This window comes from Dermacentor albipictus, chromosome 8, assembly GCF_038994185.2.
Source record: "Dermacentor albipictus isolate Rhodes 1998 colony chromosome 8, USDA_Dalb.pri_finalv2, whole genome shotgun sequence".
NCBI lineage: Eukaryota > Metazoa > Arthropoda > Arachnida > Ixodida > Ixodidae > Dermacentor > Dermacentor albipictus.
The window spans coordinates 3,768,535-3,780,603 of NC_091828.1; the positions used below are offsets into that span (position 1 = coordinate 3,768,535).

General features: G+C 44.4%; 1 protein-coding gene across 4 annotated transcripts in view; it reads left to right on the forward strand.

The window, feature by feature from the left end:
* Positions 1-12,069, forward strand: part of LOC135921169 (protein 5NUC-like) — a 266,996-nt gene that overhangs the window by 101,843 nt on the left and 153,084 nt on the right. The window lies entirely within an intron of this gene.

Here is a 12,069-nt window from a genome sequence, read left to right on the forward strand (position 1 = left end):
TCCTAATCTATCAGTACATAGCGGGCAACATTGACAAATTCTACAGCATTTAGAGATGGCAGCTGTAGTCGTAGTCAAACTTAATGAGAGGTATAGAATGAAGGTAGTACAAGCCTAAGCTCCAACATCCAGTCACAATGACGAGGTAGTAGAGCATTTTTGGGAAGATGTTGAATTAGCGATGAGAAAGTTGTAAACTCAGTAAACTGTAGTAATGGGCGACTTCAATTCAAAAGTAGGGAAAAACCAGGTTGGTGAACAAGCAATTGGCAACTACGATGACCATTCTAGGAATGGTAGAGGAAAGATGCTGGTAGAATTCGCAGAAAGGAATAACCTTCGAATATTGAACACCTTTTTCAGGAAGTGTAGCAACAGAAAGTGCACCTGGAAAAGCCCTAATGGTGAAAAAAGAAATTAAATTGATTTCATATTTCCCGCCAATTCCAGCATAGTACAGGATGTAGATGTGATTAGTAGGGTAAAGTGCAGTGATTATATGTTAGTGAAGGCAAGAATTCACCTCAATTTGAAGAGAGAAAGAGGAAAATTGATTCAGAAGAAACAGGTTAACCTAGGAAAGTAAGGGTAAAAGCAGACAAATTCGGGGTGGTACTTGAAAATAAATAAGCAACCTTAGAACAAAGAGATGATGAAGATATAGATCTAATGAATGAAACCTTTACTAGGTTGGCCTCAGTGGCGGCAATTGAAGTGGGAGTCAAAGCACCAAGACATCCAGTAGGCAAGCTCTCCCAAGTAACAAAGGACCTAATAAACAAGAAAAATGAAAGTGTGCAACTCAAGAGAGAAGATAGAATTCGCGGAACTGATAAACAAGATGAAAATAAGTGATATTGGAAATTATAACGTAAGAACGAATGAAGAAACCGCGAAACAATGGACGCAGCGTAAAATCAGTGAGAAGAAAACTTGGCATAGGTCAGATCAAGATGTATGTACTGAAAGGGTAATACCATCAGCAACCTCGAAGGTATAGTAAAAGCAGCCGCAGAATTCTACACTAACCTGCACAGCAACCAGAGGAGTCAGAATACCTCAAATAGAAACAGCAATGCACAGTATACAGAAACTCGTCCTACATCTAGCGATGAGGTCAGTAGAGCCTTGCACGACATGAAACAAGGAACAGCGGCAGGAGAAGCTGGAATAAGACTCGATTTAACGAAAGATGGACGAGACATACTGCTTGGAAAACTGCCGGCTCTTTATACGAAGTGTCTATCGACTGCAAGGGCCTCGGAAAACTGGAAGAATGCAAACAATATACTATTCCACCAAAAGGGAGACGTTAAAGAACAGGAATATTATCGGCCCATTAGTTTACTCCCAGTATTATATATAATAGTTACCAAAATAATATCCAGTAGAATAAATGCAACACTGGACTTTAGTCAGCCAAGGCACAGGCTGGCTTCAGGAAGGGTACTGTACAGTGGGTCACATCCACGTCATTAATCAGCTTATCGAGAAATCCGCAGAGTACAATGAGCCTCTCTATGTAGCTTTCATAGATTACGAAAATGCATTTGATTCTTTAGAGAAACCAACAGTCATAGCGGCATTACGTAATCAAGGAGTACCGAACGCTTACGTAAATACATTGGAAAAAAACTACAGAGGTTATACAGCTACCTTAATTCTACACAAGAAAAGCAGGAAGATACCTATAAAGAAAGGGGTGAGACAGGTAGACACAATCTCTCCAATGCTATTCACTGCGTGCTTGGAAGAAGTACTCAAACTATTAAACTGGGAAGACTTAGAAGTAAAGATTGACGGCAAATATCTCAGCAACCTTCAGTTTGCTGATGACATTGATCCACAATGTAGACGAGTTATAACAATTGATTGAGGACCGTAACAGAGAGAGTGTAAGAGTGGGGTTAAGATTATTGTGCAGAAGACAAAGGTAATGATAAATAGTGGGGCAAATGAACAAGAGTTCAGTATCGCCAGTCGGGCTCTAGGGTTTGTGAACGAGTACGTTTACCGAGGTCAATAATTCAAAGGGAACCTTGATCCTGAGAAAGAAATTCACAGAAGAATAAAAATGGGCGGGATTGCATGCGTGATACATTGCCAGCTCCTGACTGGAAGTTTACCATTATCATTGAAAAGGAATGAAGCGGTATGAGCCTTCGAATAGATGAAGAAGCGCGTGAACCGGGGGACCGGAGAAGAGAAGAAGGAAGTAAGAATAAAATGTAGACGAGATGGACGCCAGTTCCACAACAATGCTTTACGTCTGCTGTGTCCTTTAATTAGGAACGCTACAATATTTTGGCGCAGCCGACAACTGACTGCAACATGTGGGTGACATTTTTCCTCGAGGAGACCTCCGCAAAGATGATCATCTTTTTGAGATATCAAGCTCAGGACGAACCAGCGGAGGAACTACCTCGCAAACTCAACTCGGCAGAACTCGTGAACCTGGTTTTAGAGAAGGCTTCGATGGACACTGCTGAACTACGTCGGAAAGGTGCGGTGAAAGTGAACTTGCGTCTGGCGATCTTCGACGAATTAGTTCTTCAACCGATGCGTCGAAAGGACTCTGGATCACGGTCTTCGACAGAAGAGGTAGGCCTCGTTTTGAAAGCTCTTCAGCTACAGCAAGAACAGATTGCACAACAAAACCAACTGGTGACATCGCTTATAAGCACTTTAAACGCTGAGAAGCCGGCGACTAATTTTGCAGAGCCCGATGCTTTCGACGTCATGTCTTCAAGCCCAGAAAGTTGGCTTGAATTCTATGAATATGCCGCTGGGAAGAACAAATGGCACTATAATAAGGACATGGTTAGTAACATGCGTAGTTATTTTAAAGGTGTTGCACGGAAGTGGTACGATCTGCACAATATTGAAGATTCTGGAAACTCTTGCAACCAGTGGAAGGAAAAATTTTTGACATTCCGAAGTGACACAGTGCAAAGATTGGACGCCGCGCTTAATATCAAACTCAAGCAGGGCTCCCCCGTCGAGTATTTCTTTTAAAAACGCCGCCTTTTAAAGCTGGCTGAGCCTATGCTTCCTTCTTCTGCCGTAGTAGCACTAATAATGCACGGACTGCACGCAGAAGTCCTGAAGCTAGTGCAAGTACGATCACCTAAACCTATGGACGGGCTCCTGGAGGGCCTTCACGACATACCATCTACTTCAGAAGAACATATACCCGCTAGCTCAAGCTGTCGCTTCAGACGGACCAGCGCGGATTGGTCAAGCCGTTATCCGCGAGAACTGAACCGCCTTGCAGGCAGCACAGAGAACTTGGGTTGGCGTGCTCCAAGAGGCCGAGTGAATAACGTCGACAACGACCCTGTCCCCCTACTTTCAGACGCTCAAGAGTCTCCGACCACAAAAACTAATAAACAAGGGCGATCAGTCTGACCCAATGACCACAACAGAGACTGTTTATTTACTTTGCTCTAGCCTACTTCACATTCCTGTCAAAGTGGGAAAGAGACATATGATGGCTTTGGTTGACAGCGGTGCTTCTCTGTTTATAATAAATGCCAAGCTGGCAGATGCAAGTCACCTGCATAGTGGAAGAGTACTACGGGCGCAAGGTTACGATGAAAAAGTGACAATGAATAATCAGTGTGCCTTAGTACACATCGAGTTCCAAGGTCATGAAATAGAGAGTGAAGTACCAGTGATAGAGGGGGTGACGTACGACTTTCCGCTATCCAGACCAGATATAAACAAACTAAATATCAACGTATACTGGGACGATGTGCTTTTAGTAGAATGACTATCAGGGGAAGAGACACAGAAGGATAGGAAAGATAACCTGCAAATTTTCAAGTGCGCGGAGGATATTGCAACGACCTACCCTGAACTGATGTGCATAGGAAGCTATCCACACGCGATGAAGTCGCAGAAGGTACCTTACGAACTAACTGACAAGACCGTCAAACGAAAATCACCTTGTGACATGTCAAGAGAACGCAAGATATGGTTGAAGAAAGAATTGGAGGAGATGCTGGACGCCGATATAATCCGCCTTTCGGTGTCACCCTTCGCCTGTGCTATGACTATTGCACCCAAGGAAGATGGAACTTTCAGACTGTGCACAGATTAGAGGGTTCCCAATCGCCAAACAGAACTTATACCATTTCCCATGCCGAAGATAGACACGATTATAGATGAGACAGGTGGTTGCCGGAGTTTCTCACGCAATGACTTGTGCAAAAGTTTCTGGCAGATCCCGCTAACCGAAGAAACAAAAATGCACACTGCTTTTATCACGCCTTTCAATCTGCACGTGTATAACCGGCTTCCTTTCGGCTGAAAAAACTCGCCAGCAGGGTTCCAGAAGAATATGAACGAAGTCCTGAAGCCTTTCCTAGGTGTCTTTTGTAACGTGTACATAGAATATATTATCGTCTTCTCGAAAACAGAAGCTGAGCATCAGGAATACCCGTCTCAGATATTAAATGCCTTGAGCTTAGTACAACTCAAGGTTAGTTTTAAGAAAAGCGCATTCTTTTAAAGAAAAGTTGTGTTTCTTGGAAGAGTCTTTGATGGGACTACCAAACGCATGAAACAAGAGTCCGTCAAGAGAATATCCCAAATGGTGAAACCATATGACGTCCACTCATTGCGTGTGTTTTTGGGATTAGCAGGACATTTCAGACCTTTCATTAAAGACTTTGCCATAAAAACAAGATGCCTCACGCGCCTAACAGAGAAAGAAGTTCCATTTTTTATTTATTTATTTCACAATAACCCTAAAGGCCCTCTAGGGAGGGTATTACATAGGGTAAATGTTACATAGGTGAGGTGAACAGTGCGTAAATGTAATTACAATGGAAAAACAAAACTGGGAAAAATATTAATTACAGTGCATCAACGTACAAACACAAAAATAATGATAGTTATCAGTACAGCAACTCTAAATGATTTGTACAAAATGGGACACTGTCGTGGAAGCTTTGGTTAACGGCGCATTAAAAAAAGCGAAAAAAAAGAAAAAAAAATGTTTACAAATCAGAGAGTCATACGTGATATATTATGTATTCATGGTACTGCGTAGAGCGTCTGTAAATTTTGAAGCATTTGTTTCGGTGACAATGTGTGATGGAAGATTATTCCATTCTTTCGCGGTGCGAGGTATAAATGACTGACCAAATGCGAGGGAATGACACATTATGCTCTTTACTTTGTAAGAATGATCCCGACGTGGAAAGATGGCTGAGGGTTCACACATGAACTCGTTATGAAGAGATGCGTGATAGTAAAGTTTATGGAATAGTGTTAAACGAGATATATTACGGCGAAGTGACAAGGCTTCAAGCTCGGCGCGATGTTTTAATGCTGTTACACTGGTTTCTCGTGAATAATCTGAAAAGATGAAGCGTACAGCACGGTTCTGCAGGGCTTCTAAGTTAGTTATTAGGTATGCCTGATGGGGATCCCATATGGCGGACGCGTACTCTATTTTATGGCGTATTAGTGTTGTGTATGCCAATTTGCGTAAGTGTACGGGAGCATGTTTGAGGTTATGTTTAAGGAAACCAAGCGAACGGTTTGCGGAAGCGAGAATATGGTTAATGTGATTATTCCACGTCAAGTTAGGGGTTAAGTGTACGCCAAGATACTTGTAGCTGGAAACTTGATCAATAAGGCTGTTGTTTAAGATGTAAGATGTTGATGTTCGGGGCACCTGATTAGTAAAAGACATGAATTTAGTTTTAGTAAGATTTAGAGGCATTAGCCAAGTTGAACACCATACGTTTATTGCGTTTAGGTCAGATTGAAGAATGTCGTGATCATAGTAAGAGTGAATATTACGATATATGACGCAATCATCAGCAAATAGTCTGATATTGGATTTAATGCCGTCTGGTAGATCATTAATATAAATTAGAAAAAGTAGTGGCCCAAGTACACTTCCCTGTGGTACACCACAGGGAAGTGTACTTGGGCCATTACTTTTTGAGTGGGATGAGGATTGTGAGAGAGTCTACCGTGATCTGGTGCACAGAATCTCTGCTGACCCTATTCTACGCATACCAGATTTCACTTTACCCTTTTAACTGAATACCAACACCTCACAATATGGAACAGGTGCAGTCTTGTACCAGAAATGTCCAGAAGCATCCAACCGAGAAAAGCAACATGTAGTAGGCTACTGCAGCTACACCCTCAAGCCGCCTGAAGTGAACTACACCACTACTGAAAAGGAAGCTCTTGCTGTCCTTAAGCCAATTCAGTACTTCCGTAAGTACTTAGAAGGTGCAGAGTTTACTTTGTTCACGGATCACCAGGCACTCACTCATCTCTTGAATATGACCCAACCTAAGGGACGTATCGCCAGATGGGTGAACTACATGCAGCAGTTTGATTTCACCATCTGCCACAGACCTGGACCCCTTTTGACTGATTCAGATGCATTGTCTAGACTGATGATACAGGCCAACAAAGAACAATCGGAAAAAATCAATGAAGTAAAATTGTGGGAAGGCACTGAACAATTGATTTTTATGGGAGGGTGCTATCAAGTCCCGCTAACATTGGTTTCCAGGGTGCTTTATTGTATCATGATAGCCCAGAATCTGGAGGACACGACGGATTTTGGCGCACCTACAACAAGCTAGTCAAGAGATTTAACTGGCCTCACATGAAAGAAGACGTCAATCAATACGTTCGTTCATGCCACATTTGGCAAGTAAACAAAGTGAAATACAGGCAGCCTACGGACGCCATGATAACACCTTTCCACTCGGACGTGCCTTTTAATGTTATACACCTGGATTTTGCCGAGCTAAATAAACAAAAACGAGTCCGAAAAACGCAAGCTTTTCTTCTTGCCATGGATGAGTGCACTAGGATGGTCGCGGCATGGGCAGGAAAGAAGATGCGAATAGTGTCATCGCCCTCCTCCAACGGGATATGTTTAGGAGAACGATGGACGATCGTATGTGACAATGGTCTAGCGTTCAAGAGTGAAAAACAAGCAAGATGGGCTCGAGACCACAATACATATATCAATCAAATTTTGTGCGCCATACCATCTCGCGGCGAATGGGCTTGCAGAGCGTGCTATACGAGATGTGAAACAATACATCAGGATGTACGATAATTTCCCTGGAGGATAAAAATGCTCTTGAGAAGCAGCTGTAAGACATCACAATCGCTCCTACACCAGTGGCTTGGGATGCAGCCCGCAGTTCGCTTCTTTAGGAGAGACGCCTATTCATCAGGCGGACCGTGAACTGGGGCTGTTAGAAAATCTAAAGATCATCGAAGAGAGGAAACAAAAATCGCAGGAGGAGAGGTACCGTAAATGAATGAAAGAAATTTAGACAAGAAACATTGCCCAGATATCCCAGACATTCAAGTCACCGACCTCATTCTAGTTAAGAAAGGAGTAAGTGAATCTAGTGCCTAATTTTATGGTCCTTACTCTGTGACAAAGACAGCCACTCAGAAAGGAATGTTGAAGACTGTGTGGTACATTGGTGAACGGGGCTCAGTTGAATGTGCTTCGATTGGAAGTGTTTTCAAGTATTACCCCAGGAGGGGTTAGCAAAAGAAACCTGGAAGGGTGAAGCGGTATGAGCATTCGAATAGAAGATGAAGAAGCGCGGGAACAGGGGGATCAGGGTCACAGAATGGGTACGAAGGGAACCGCAAACGAGGACGATAGAAGACTAGGTGGAGAGATGAAATTGGGATGTTCGTGGGCGCTAGTTGGAATCGGTTGGCGCAAGACAGTGGCAATTGGAGATCGCAGGGATAGGCCTTCGTCCTGCAGTGGACATAAAACAGGCTGATTATGATGATGAAGAAAATTATTACGATTATTGCCGTCATCTGAGGTTACGTATCATAAATCACGGCAGTAGAAGACGCCAGGGTTTTATAACCTTCAGCAATAAGCCATTTAAGAGTTCGAAACTTGAAAAGCACTGGAGCCATTGAGCACGTATATCCACCCTACCAAATTCCTGGGTTACTGGTGCAGAAGACTTGGTACGAAAAGGGAGCATAAGCGTGTAGGTGATGCCACTAACTCGTTTAAGCAGAACGCATAGGGCGGCGCCAATTGAGCGCCTAAGGAGCGGGCCATCGCACGCTAAAAAATTTAGAAAAGTTCAAGGTTAAGGCCGGCAGAAGAAGTGATAATAAAGGGACACTAAAGGTTAACACTAAGTCAATGTGGACTGTTGAAATACTATCCCAGAAACCATGAAACGCTTGTTTCATGCGAAGGAGAGAGTTATTTGAAGAAAAAATGTGTTCTGAAGCGTCCGCGTACTTCTAGCGCAGTTCAAATCACCCGCCCTCCGATCGAGGAGTGGGGGCGTCATGGTCTCATAGTGACGTTGCGCGGTCGATGAGTAAAACGCAAACATGCGGCCAGAAACAGAGCCAAGACAGAGCCGACAGCAGTGTCAAAGCGGAACCATGGTGGCTAGTGGAAGGGAAGGCGCGCGATGATAAGCTGGTTATTTATTTTATGACGCCAACTTTGACGGTCGTTGCAATGGACGACCCTGACAACGACAGATTGGCTCGCGATACTGGGCTCGATTTCAGCGATTTAAGCACTGATGAACCTAACCTGCTGCTGAGGGCTCGCGCTGCCGGCGTCGTTGCGTCCTACTAGGACGGCAGCTGTATGTCATGGTTGTACATATTCGCACATTTGTAGCTTTTCCTTTGTGAAAGCCAAATGCCTCACTCACCGCCCCGGAATCGACCTGCAGTTCTCGCGCTTCGGAGAATGCAGGCAGGACCGCAGGAACAGCGCTACGGGAAAGCACTGCTTTGAAAGGCACCTCACGCGACTTAAGTAAGTCGGCGTTGAACTCGTAATCCTCTCTACGAAAGTGCAGCGAGCGCACTAAATGATTTTTCGTCTCTTTGCCAACGCGCTGTGGCAGAGGTACGGCCCTTAACCACTTCGAAGGGAGAGGTTCACTCGTTGGCACACAGTGATAAGCAACGTTGGATTTGCCGCTGCAACTACCCTTGACCAAGTTCCGCGGACCGTACACGCATCCCACGACACCACATAGACGTGGCATTCTCGCTGCTTGTTCCAAATGTAAGTTTCGCGAGCGAGCAGAACCAGCGGAGCGCGACGCGATAACGAAACATCTGAAACACCAAAGCGCGCGCGGCGCAGAGTCGAGCGAAAACGAAACCTTTCGACCACCCATGCTACTGAAGGGTAACGTCAAAATGATATTTTTTCTTAGAATCGAAGAGAAGTAGACAAGTAGCATTTTCTTCCGTCCTATAACCTGATGAAATGTTTTTTTTTTAATACGAGTAGTTGAGTACTAGTGACATAGATTATGAGAAGGAGTGCCTTCGTCTTCGGGCTAGTACCGGTATGTCGCTGGGGGGTCTCAAATCGTGTCATGCATTTCGTGTCAAACTACTGAGACAGTAGTTTAAACTGGAAACCACACATTGATAATGTATGTTCGAAGCTAGCGTCAGCGTGTTATGGGCTCTTAAAGGCGAGGGCATGCTTCGATATTTCGGTACTGAAAATAACCTACTTTTCTTTCTTTCATTGTCATATGACATACTGTTGCGAATGATGGTCGCCCACATTTAAAACATATTTGGATCCAATTTTGCGCTTTCAAAAGAGAGCGGTGCGGATATTGACGTTTTCTAGTCCATTCGAATCCAGCAGTCATTTATTTTGCAGGTTGAAAATACTTCCCTTTACCCTATCCTCCGAAATGAAAGTTGCTATTTTAGTGAATAACATAATATGTCGCAATCACTCATTGTCGTTTAGTATATTTGTGATTCCTACACGAAATAATAGACACGCCGCTAACATAAATTTGAATTTACCAGTTACCCGAAACACATACGGTCAAAGACTAATTCAGTATCATGGTACAAAGATATGGAACGCCTTACCAATAGAACTGAAGAGTGCCAGTAACTTTCTATTTTCCATAAAAAGATTATATCTCTGAAAAATTAGTTAAGAATGCTGCTTTGTCTTTGTGGTGATATTTTTTCAGTAATACTATTCTATTGTTGCACTGATGTGTGTTTTCATTTTTCCCTTTTGTTTCTCATCCTGTACAATTATGTATAATCAATACACATTTGTTCATCACTGTCCTGATCGCCGCAGCACAAACGCGTGTATACCACATGGGCCCACACTAGCCTTGGCTATGGGCCCAACAGTTGTTTGCTTGTGTTGATGTACAACTTCATGATGAATAAATAATGTCTAATGTCTAACTCAATTTCTCGGTTACTAAAGCTCTGTTCGCGAATATATTGACGCCTTAGACGTTCTAGAGCATTGCTTTATCACTTTAACTTAACTTCATCGTAAACGTTAGTGTCCCTTTGTGAACGTAACCAGAGCAAAGTCCGTGTAGGAAAAATGCAGGATGGCGAAGAGACTGGTCATTGTAGAAAACGGCAAAAATAACAACCGTGTGGGAACCGCCAACAATAAACACGGCTGTATACAGGTGTCTGTCACAGCGCACGTGACACCTTCAGCGACAAGCATGGCTCGTGTCGCAACAGTTGCAAGGATGTCGCATTTGACAGCGAAACCGAGACTGACGGCAAATGCACGTGCGCTCTAATGAAACAAAGTGCTGACAGGAACGCCATCGACGTGAACGTCAAGGGTGTTTGCCTGCTTGAGCAAACCATTCAAGGGAAGAGTCGACGAGATAGCCTAGCCTCCGCAAGTTGGAAGCCGCATTTTAAGTTGAGGAGCAACAATATTTTCAGAAAGAGCAACGATGCGTATGTGATCAAGATTGCTGGTGGTTAGGAAAGACATTGAAGTGTAGAGGGGTTGCGCCGTGGTTATAGAGTATTCAGGGCATGGTGGGGATTACAATGAAAAGTACTTATGGAACCGCGGGAAATGGGGGGGGGGGGGGCATTGTGCAGATCCCACGCACTGTGGGAGTTGATGTAAGCGAAGCCTTCTGTGCTGTTTATTTCTTCAACCTTTAGTCCCACATGCGACTGCTGAGTGGACTTCAAACGTTTCCTTGCGTGTACCACTCCTATTTGCGTAGTAAACTAAAAACACAGGGGGAGCTGTTTGCTTGGGGCGTTGTTACGAGCCATGCTTAATAAAATTTGACACGGTTCAGCATTTTCATTGCCTGACATAGCACATCGCGTCGAGTCTGAAGCCATAAACTTTATTTGAATTATGAGGCTGTACGTGACGAAAACCACAATCATCTTATGAGGCACGCCGCAGTGGCGGACTCCGGAATAATTTTGACACGTTCGTTAACGTGTCCCTAAATAAAAGTGCAAGGGCGCTTTTTATTTCGCTCTCGTTGAAATGCGGCTTCCGCGGTAGGAGATCGAACCCGCGACCTCGAGCAATGGCATAGCCGCAAAGCTACCGCGGTGGGCACAGAAGGGTTAATTTGACATTTGAATGCTTCCGTAGGTCCGCGTAGACCACAAGGTGCGCTTCAATGCGGCTTTGCTTCTGCATGTCCTGCGTAAGTTGTCCGCTTGACAAATTTTCATGGTGTTGAGTCTTCAGAAATAACGGAACGCACCGTACAGTGCCTCACCTGAAGTTTCATTCATCTCGTTTGCCGCAGCGGCTGCTTCCTTGCCTCCATACGTCATTTTCGCATCCTCCCTCCTTGCATGAGAACTGCGAGCGAAGAGTCACAAGTCTGGTAATCACTCTTTTACAATTTCGCCGGTTCTACCCATTCTCTGCCTCCTCTCCCCCTCGTGTCTACCACCCTACCTAGCTTCACTCTGGACTTGCAAGTTCGCAGAAAGGTAAGCGCAAAAATTTCTGCAATGCTTTCGCGGGTGTCACGGACGTATACAGCAGCTTACAAGAGGCTAATGTGGGGACGCTCAGGGAGCTCCAGAGGGCATTGTGCCCATTCAGCACAATGAAAAGGTCCTAACGAGTTTCTCGCGTCGCCTTTCCTATCTGCCACGCTCCGGTCATGTATGCACACGCTGTGACCGCCTCTCAACCCTATCCCTGATGTGGTGTGGCAAACAGCAACAGCAGCAGTACCAGTGGGGAAGTCGAAGGAAGAG